Genomic DNA, 7,667 nt, shown 5'->3' on the forward strand with positions numbered 1-7,667 from the left:
AACCATGTAAGTGGTGCGAAGGCATAGGGTGGAATTTCAATGATCCTGAGGCAAGGGACCACTTAGAGATCTGCAAAACTGGCAGCACTCTGTCCAGACCTCACTGAAAAGACCATGCTTAGACAAAATGTTATGTTAAAGCAGATTTGTTTTTAATGCAAACATGGTAACCATAAACTTATTTTAAAGGTGCTTTCAGGAATGATTTCTCCTCCATCCACACAGGAAGCAAATCTCTACAGCCTGAAATATCCTTTAAAGATACATTCAGCTAACGGGAGACAGGGGGTAGTTATTATTCCAGTGTTCCTGGGGCCCCAGACATGCTAGCAAGCTGAGATTTATCTACCAGAAAGAGCAGTGGCAGAGCCCTCATGTTGTTCTGCTACCCTTGTGACATTCAGGCCATGCCAATGTTGCTTTATATAAGAAGGCATTGTTGAAATGGAGCTTAATTCATAAAAAGTGCACTTCCATGGTGAAATGTAGCATATAAGCTCCCAATCAAATAGCAATTGGCTACTCTTCCCTCTTTTTTACAGTTAAATAGCTAGTTCTGTTGATCACTTGCCCTCAATATTACAGCTGATAACAGTTCTGTTCAGGGGAAAAAACACAAAGGGAGAGAAGCTTCCTTGCTTGAGGCCAATGCAGAACTGTAGCAAGAACAGTGTTAGTGAATGTGGGGCAACCCATGGCCTGTTTACACTTTTTTAAAAGCATTTCATAATTACATATCTTAATGTAATTATGTGCTCTGCCCAGGTAACACCAATCTTAAAAGATCTGTGCTGGCTCCCAGTGTGTCTCTGGGTGTCCTCTAAAGCCTTGAGTGGCTTGGGACTAGTCTTCTCCCAAGAGTTTAAGACCAGCCAGCATCAGAATACCTTCTGCAGGTGTCCACAGCAGGTGAAATTAGCATGGCGGCAATTAGAGTTAGCCTTTTCTGTGGACAGCCCGCCTCTAGCAAGGAAGGGAAGCCCCAAGCCTTCTATTATTCAGCCTCAGGGTCTTAGTAATGCTCTTGCTACAGGAGGGCAAGGCTGTGAACTGCTGTGCCATATCTAAAATGAGTTAAATCCCAGGGTAAGGAGACCGAAATGGTGGTGGTGGGAAATTCTTTCACATGGTCCCTATGCTCCAGTGTTCTCCCATTCTGAAATTTGAACCACCCCCCTTTTCTTCCAGTATCAATTTATTTCTCTTTCTGTGGTGATAGAGAGGCTGGCAATGAAGACATGGAATACGTATTGGAAACCCACAGTAAAGAGGCTACCGACTCAGGAAGAGTTTGATGGGGCATATTGAAGCCTCTTGAGCAAATGAATGGCCACATTCCACCAGCCACTGTTTCCTGCTCGGAGGGGCACCACCTCTGAGCTCCCAGGCTCTGCTGCAAAGTCTTAGGAAACCTGGCAATTTGACTGGTGAGTAGCAGTAGCAGAAGAGGAAGGGGCAAGATAGGGGGCTTCAGGACATTATGTAGGGGAAAGCACTGTAAGAACCAGAACCCTCTCCAGTGAGTGCAGGTACATTCTGCCCTTGGTCTGCATTTAGTCCAAATAGCAGACGTCTGCCCCATTCCTCATATTATGCCGGAAGCATGCTGTGCTGCTTTGCTCTTCCACAAGATCCAATGGCCAGTGTAATGGTTTAGAAGTGGGCAGGCAATTGCTTTCTGGTACAACATAGGGGACACGGGTGGCACTGTGGGTTAAACCACAGAGCCTAGGACTTGCTGATCAGAAGGTCAGCGGTTCGAATCCCTGCGACGGGGTGACCTCCCGTTGCTCGGTCCCTGCTCCTGCCAACCTAGCAGTTCGAAAGCACGTCAAAGTGCAAGTAGATAAATAGGTACCGCTCCGGCGGGAAGGTAAATGGCGTTTCCGTGCCTTGCTCTGGTTCACCAGAAGCGGCTTAGTCATGCTGGCCACATGACCTGGAAGCTGTATGCCGGCTCCCTCAGCCAATAAAGCGAGATGAGCACCACAACCCCAGAGTCGTCTGTGATTGGACCTAATGGTCGGGGTCCCTTTACCTTTACAACATAGAGAATCCCAGATAAATTTTGTGACTGTCCAAGAACTTAACAAGATACACTGGGAAATGAGAACAGACTCCAGGATTTGACTGTCAGCATTTATCTATGTATTTCCAGAAAGTTAAAACATCTATTTCTCTTTACAGGCATTCACAAAATTCATCTGGGATTATGATCATTCGCATGTGTTGACATTTTGGTCATTTATGTGAAGGTTTCCAGAATGGTTACAGAGAAGCCCCCATTCAACTTCCAGAGTGAGAATTGGTGAGGCCTGAAACATACCCCTGCCCAAGCTTCATTGTCTTGCTGAAAAGAACTGCTCTCAGGTATCCTCCTGTCTCTACACTGTAGATGATTTGTTTTGCTTCTACATCTGTGTGTCTGATGCTTTAAAAAAGTGCAAGAGACCTGTATCCTAAAATTTGACACAGGAGACAACAGAGAAAGGGGGAGGAAATAGGAGGTGCAAGTAACTACGTCAGCTTCAGACTATGTTACTGACATCTCCTGCTCATACCACTTTCACCATTCCTGAGCCACCCTCCCACCATTGCCAGAGAGCCAGAAGGGTGGTGGGAGGGTGGATTAGGGATCACACTGAGTCCCCGGCTCAGAGATCAATGGCCGTACAAACAACCATGGCAAGCAGCTGTCCTTCCTTGTAACATGCTGAAAGCAGGCACACCTAATCAGTCACCCATAGGCTACTCTAATGTCTATTTTGACTTTCTTACCTGGGATGACAGTGTCTCATACATTTCCTGCACTGCTGTCTATTATCTTGTCTGTCAAGAAAAGCATTCTCTGTGAAATCTTCTCTCTCTCTCTCTCTCTCTCTCTCTCTCTCTCTCTCTCTCTCTCATTATTGAGTGCTACAGACCAAAGCACCTTTATCAACGCCTTTAAACCATGGCACTGAATCAATTAAGAAATGCTTATCTTTGAAAAATAAAGCCAGCCTTTCTGTAAGCAGGTAAGAGTGCCAGCACATGTATGGGAAAATGTCCTTCTCTGCAGGAGCAAAATACAGTGGTACCTCGGGTTACAGACACTTACAGACGCTTCAGGTTACAGACTCCACTAACCCAGAAATAGTACCTCGGGTTGAGAACTTTGCTTCAGTGTGAGAACAGAAATCGTGCTCCGGCGGCATGGCAGCAGCAGGAGGCCCCATTAGCTAAAGTGGTACCTCAGGTTAAGAACAGTTTCAGGTTAAAAACGGACCTCCAGAACGAATTAAGTTCTTAACCCAAGGTACCACTGTATATCATGTCAGTACTTCATTAATTCAAATATAGTGCAGTTGTGAAGCTGAAACATTTCATAAGAAGCAAGCAAGGCAAAAAAATTGCAAAAGTGCTGGCTATTATTATTTTCTTATTCTGTTTTGCTAGCCAGTTGTGAGTAGCTTGCTTAACTACTGAAGAAGATTTCCTATATCCCAGGAATATCTTCCTTTGTAAACAGAGTTGGGCATTTTTTTGCTAAGGGTTTCCTTACTTCATGGCTGTCCTTTTCCTCCTATGGATTGGAGAAATATCAGATAAACATATGTTGGCTCTTTTAAGGACAGAACCATGAATGTGATCTTAACTGATTCTATAAAAAATCCTAGCAATGTTCCATAGGAGAAATAAATTGCAAGAAAGGTTTGGTACAGATAACTACTGCTGTGTATTAGTTTCAGGGGAAAAGATTTCTCAAACCAAGCAATAACTGTAGACCCCTGTAATGGTCTATTATGGGGGTTGGGAATCCAAAAGCAACTGTGTTATAATGCTTTTATTAAAGGTAAAGGTAAAGGTACCCCTGCCCGTACGGGCCAGTCTTGACAGACTCTGGGGTTGTGCGCCCATCTCACTTAAGAGGCCAGGGGCCAGCGCTGTCCGGAGACACTTCCGGGTCACGTGGCCAGCGTGACATCGCTGCTCTGGCGAGCCAGAGCCGCACACGGAAACGCCGTTTACCTTCCCGCTGGTAAGCGGTCCCTATTTATCTACTTGCACCCGGAGGTGCTTTCGAACTGCTAGGTTGGCAGGCGCTGGGACCGAGCAGCGGGAGCGCACCCCGCCGCAGGGATTCGAACCGCCGACCTTTCGATCGGCAAGCCCTAGGCGCTGAGGCTTTAACCCACAGCGCCACCTGCGTCCCTGTCATAAAATGCTTTTATTAGGAGCAGCTAAAAAGTTATAAAGAAGTAAGCAAGCTTTTGAGTTCTTCATGAGAATCTGTGTTAAACTAAAAACAAAAAATAAAATAAAAAAGAGGGTGGCAAGAGAGAAATAGGCATTGCTGAGAATGATGAAACGCCCAGTTTGTAATAGTCTTGATATGGATAAGAAGTGGTATTATGCAGCCGCAATTAGGTAAGACTATGCATGATACAAAAAGATTTCAAGCTGCACCAAAGGCTACCAGTACAAAGAAACATTTTCTTTGAAAATGTAAAAGCTAGCAGTAGAACAAGTGGTATAAATTCTAGAGTGGTACTGATAAAAAATTAAAAAATACTTCCAGGAAATCCAAACCATGTAATTGAAATATCAAATACCTTTGAAGATTTACAAGTCATAAAAAAGAGGGAGGAAACCCCTTACTCTTCCTGGAAGTGTGCAATATTCATTGTGACTTTCTGTTCTTCCGCCTACAATTGCTGGCAAATTCCAGCCACTTTGCAGTGTCCTCTGAGTGAGGAGCCACAAGTGGCAGCATAGCAGTAAATTTGGTATCTGCAAGGACCCTGCAGAAAGCATGTGATATGATTTCGAGCAACAAGTGCTCACAAGTAAACATTGTATAGCAGTGAACAACACAGACATTTCAAGTTATTTTAAAAATAATAAATATAGAAATTTGTATGACAACACATATAAAAATACATATATTTACATATCAAAATCCTCATTTGCTATGGCCTTCCTAGTCTCTTAAACCTATTAATACCTTACAATTGCACCAACCAATAATTAATTATGTATTTTCACAATAACAAATAATTTAACCCTGCTTCAAGATCATTGTAACACAGATCTTCAATATTCCTCTATAATACTTAGTGTTTTAGAGATGCAATTAATTCAAATAGCTCAATTTGCTCTCACAGCATTTTTGTGTAATTTTTTGGCACTGAAGAAAAATGCCCCCTTTTCGTCCCTTTTTTTGACACTTCTAATGAAAATTGTCACTGAATTCATTTACTTACCCTCACTTTCACTTGTCCTCAGTAAAATCATCACACATCCAAATCTGATTGGCCCATGTGGCATTATGATGTAATCCCCTTCACTAAGTGCACTTTGTCCGAGTGTGCGATTAGCCACACAATTATTCCTGGGAAGTGGAGAAAGGAGGAGCAGTCAGGAATGTGCAAAGAAGAGCACTAAACCAACAACCACCAGAGAAGAGAAAATAGCATTTATCTCGATGGGATAAAAGTGAATATTTGCACAAATTAATTTTTTTTTGCTGGGTGGGGGGTTCTACTCCACCAAATGTAGTAATTTCTGCTGAAAAACTGGAACTGGGATTTGTTTGCTGGTGTTTCCCATTGTTCTCATCCTGAGTGTACATTTACCTTAAGGGCTTGAAGATGAGTCACCATATACAAATGTAGCCCAAAGGAGGCTAGGCTGTCTGGAATATTTAGCTGCTGAGAGGAAAAGCAAACTATAATGTTAAAATAAATATTCATTTTGGGCTTTTCTTGTCATTTTACAACTAGTTATTTTGCACTGAAAGCATTTTGTACCTTTTCTGTTTCAAGTGCTGAGTTTGTGTAAAATTTATGGTTAATACGATCCTTTCTACCAGAGAAATTAAAACCAAAATATCTCCTTAACTTCAGGACTACATCAAGAACGCAATAAGCGCACCAATAAATCAGAGGGGGGGGGGGGAATTCTTTGGTATTCATTGCAGAAACAGCTCCAGGACTGGGTGAAGGGCCTTATTCCATAAAATCATCACAAGGCAGCAACAATAAAAATACTCTGCACTGCAAAATGAGTGTTTTCCATCCTGCATTTATTGTAATATTACCGTGGAGCAATCAGGCTCCCACTGAATCCATCTGCAGTACATTTGGATGTTCATAAACATATTTTTCACCACCATTACACTCAATATCAATACGGGAAGTTTCAATTTGCAAGCCTAAAATGATTTCTTTATCTGTTCTCAAGCTGTGCCGTCGGAATGAATCCCGGTGATCTATGGCTACAATTACTCAATACTGGATTAAGTGCAGCTACATTATGCAAATGGTTACTGTGATTAGGAAACTGCCTGCAGGCTAATGTGCTGCCAAAGAATACCACGCCATTTTAGAAGATCTTGTTCGCTCTCTACAAATTCAGATGTGAATCACCATTTTTGTTTGTAACTAAATGTGTATCACATGAAAATGTAAGAATTACAGACGCTGATAAATTCGTATGTAATATCCGCCCCTCCCCTTCCAAAAACGACTACCGCAGTTTCACTGCCCTACTGCCTTCCTGGTTCAGAATTATGGTTTCGCTGCTGGATCTGAAGAGGTGACAGCCTTCTTGGTGGAGGCCCTAAACTGACGCAACCCATGAAGACGGGCCATGGGGAGCCTTGCTTAAGCAACAGGTTCTGCATGAGTTCTGTGGATTCCTATATCCTTTGTCATTCTTATGGTCCCAACTGCTGTTTTGTCCCAGAACTCCTTGTCATAGTTGTCAACTGTCCCTTATTTGGCGGGAAACTCCCTTATCCCAGCGCCGTGTCCCTCTGCTGTCCCTTATTGATGATGTCCCTTAAATTTCCCGGGTTTCATGCTCGCCCGGCTCGGGAGGGAAGCAGCGACTCGGGGTCCTCCTCCACGAGAGAGAGCACGCGCACAAGCTGCCGTGTCTCTGTCTCTCCCTTTTCCCCCTCAGGCGCGCATCGTGGGTGGGCAGGCAGCCTCTCTCTTGCGAGACTTCTGCCGCACTGCCAGGGGAAGCCGGAGGTGGCAGCGGCAGCTGAGGAGTAAGCCTGAGGGAGGAGGAAGAGGAGGGGATAGGGAGGGACGCAGAAGGGCGGCGCTTCAGCGGCCACCGCAGCGCCGCAACTGCCTCATGCTGGGCTCGTGGGCGGCGTGGGCAAGAGTCCCCCTCCCTCCCTCCCTCTCTCTCTCTCTCTCTCTCTCTCTCAGGCAGGGGTCGATCGAACTCCTCACGCCAGGACGAGGGCAGCCCCGACGTGCTGCTTAGCATCCCCTCCAACCAGTGCAGCATCTTAATGTAGTGATTTCCCCCTCTGCATCCCTTTCATAACTCTATTTTTATAAATCATTTGCCCATCCATAATTCAAATTTTTACTACAAGTGTTCTGTCAATCCTACCAATGTATGTAACTCTTTACAAAAGCTTTTCAAATAAATTATAAACTTTCTCCATTCTTTATTAAAGAGGTCCTCTTCCTGGTTTCTAATTCTGCCTGTAAGCTTTGCCATCTCGACGTCGTTCATCAGTTTTGTCTGCCACTCTTCTTTGGTCGGAGTTGTAGACCCTTAGGATCATCTAGTCCAACCCCCTGCAAAACACAATCAGTCACAGCAAAAGCAGTACGGCTCCATCAGTGGCAGATTTCTGTATAAGCTAAGCCAAAATCCCT

General features: G+C 44.2%; 1 long non-coding RNA gene across 1 annotated transcript; it reads left to right on the top strand.

The window, feature by feature from the left end:
• Nucleotides 1-913: 913 nt before the first annotated feature.
• Nucleotides 914-7,170, top strand: LOC307211391. The gene is made up of 3 exons (XR_013836417.1): nt 914-1,427; nt 2,188-2,308; nt 6,226-7,170. It is a non-coding gene; the product is annotated as an uncharacterized lncRNA (long non-coding RNA).
• The last annotated feature ends 497 nt before the right edge of the window (nt 7,171-7,667 follow it).

The sequence above is a fragment of the Podarcis cretensis genome, assembly GCF_951804945.1.
Source record: "Podarcis cretensis genome assembly, chromosome: 1".
Lineage (NCBI taxonomy): Eukaryota > Metazoa > Chordata > Lepidosauria > Squamata > Lacertidae > Podarcis > Podarcis cretensis.